We start from the raw sequence: 688 nt of genomic DNA, 5'->3' as shown, positions 1-688 counted from the left end.
CGGGCTAATCGACCGCGGCCGGCTGGCGGCAAGCCGCTTTGAAATACAAGGACAGCTTAGACTCTCAAAATCGACCAGCCATGTTGGCTATTATTATTTTTTGCTCCAAAGCCATTAGGGTTTATAACATAGTCTTGACTCTTGATTCCATGATAAGGTAAGGTTTAGGAAATGACATTTAAATTACTTTGAAACTCTGAAGCGATTATACAGTAATATATGTAAAATATATTGAATTATTTTATGCACTTAGGTGAAAATTGTTTACATTTCTTTGATTGATGCACATTTGAGACATGCAACAATAAACCAAAAATAATTCCTTTTCTAAAACTTACTTGGCAATAAATATCTTTCTGATTCTGATTAGGTTTTAAAATAGATATTTAATTCATGGTATGAACAATTTAGCAGAATAAATTGATGAAGTTAGACTTTTCACCAATGCCTGTATCAGTGAACAGTGAAAGACATCTGCAACATGGCCAAAATCTTGGGTATACTTAATATTTTTTTATTAATTTGCAACCATGGTGATATCTATCATAAACATGAAAATCCCGTTTTGACGTGAAGGAGAAACTTCGATGAAAAAGCTAAATTATCCTCTAGTTTCACAGTTAGCAGAAATTTCATTTATGTCTTTACATTTTTTCCAACCTCGATTTTTTTAGTTATTTCCCATAGC

Source organism: Xyrauchen texanus, chromosome 38 (genome assembly GCF_025860055.1).
Source record: "Xyrauchen texanus isolate HMW12.3.18 chromosome 38, RBS_HiC_50CHRs, whole genome shotgun sequence".
Lineage (NCBI taxonomy): Eukaryota > Metazoa > Chordata > Actinopteri > Cypriniformes > Catostomidae > Xyrauchen > Xyrauchen texanus.
The sequence above is the reverse complement of the archived record's forward strand: the minus strand, read 5'-3'. Positions refer to the sequence as shown.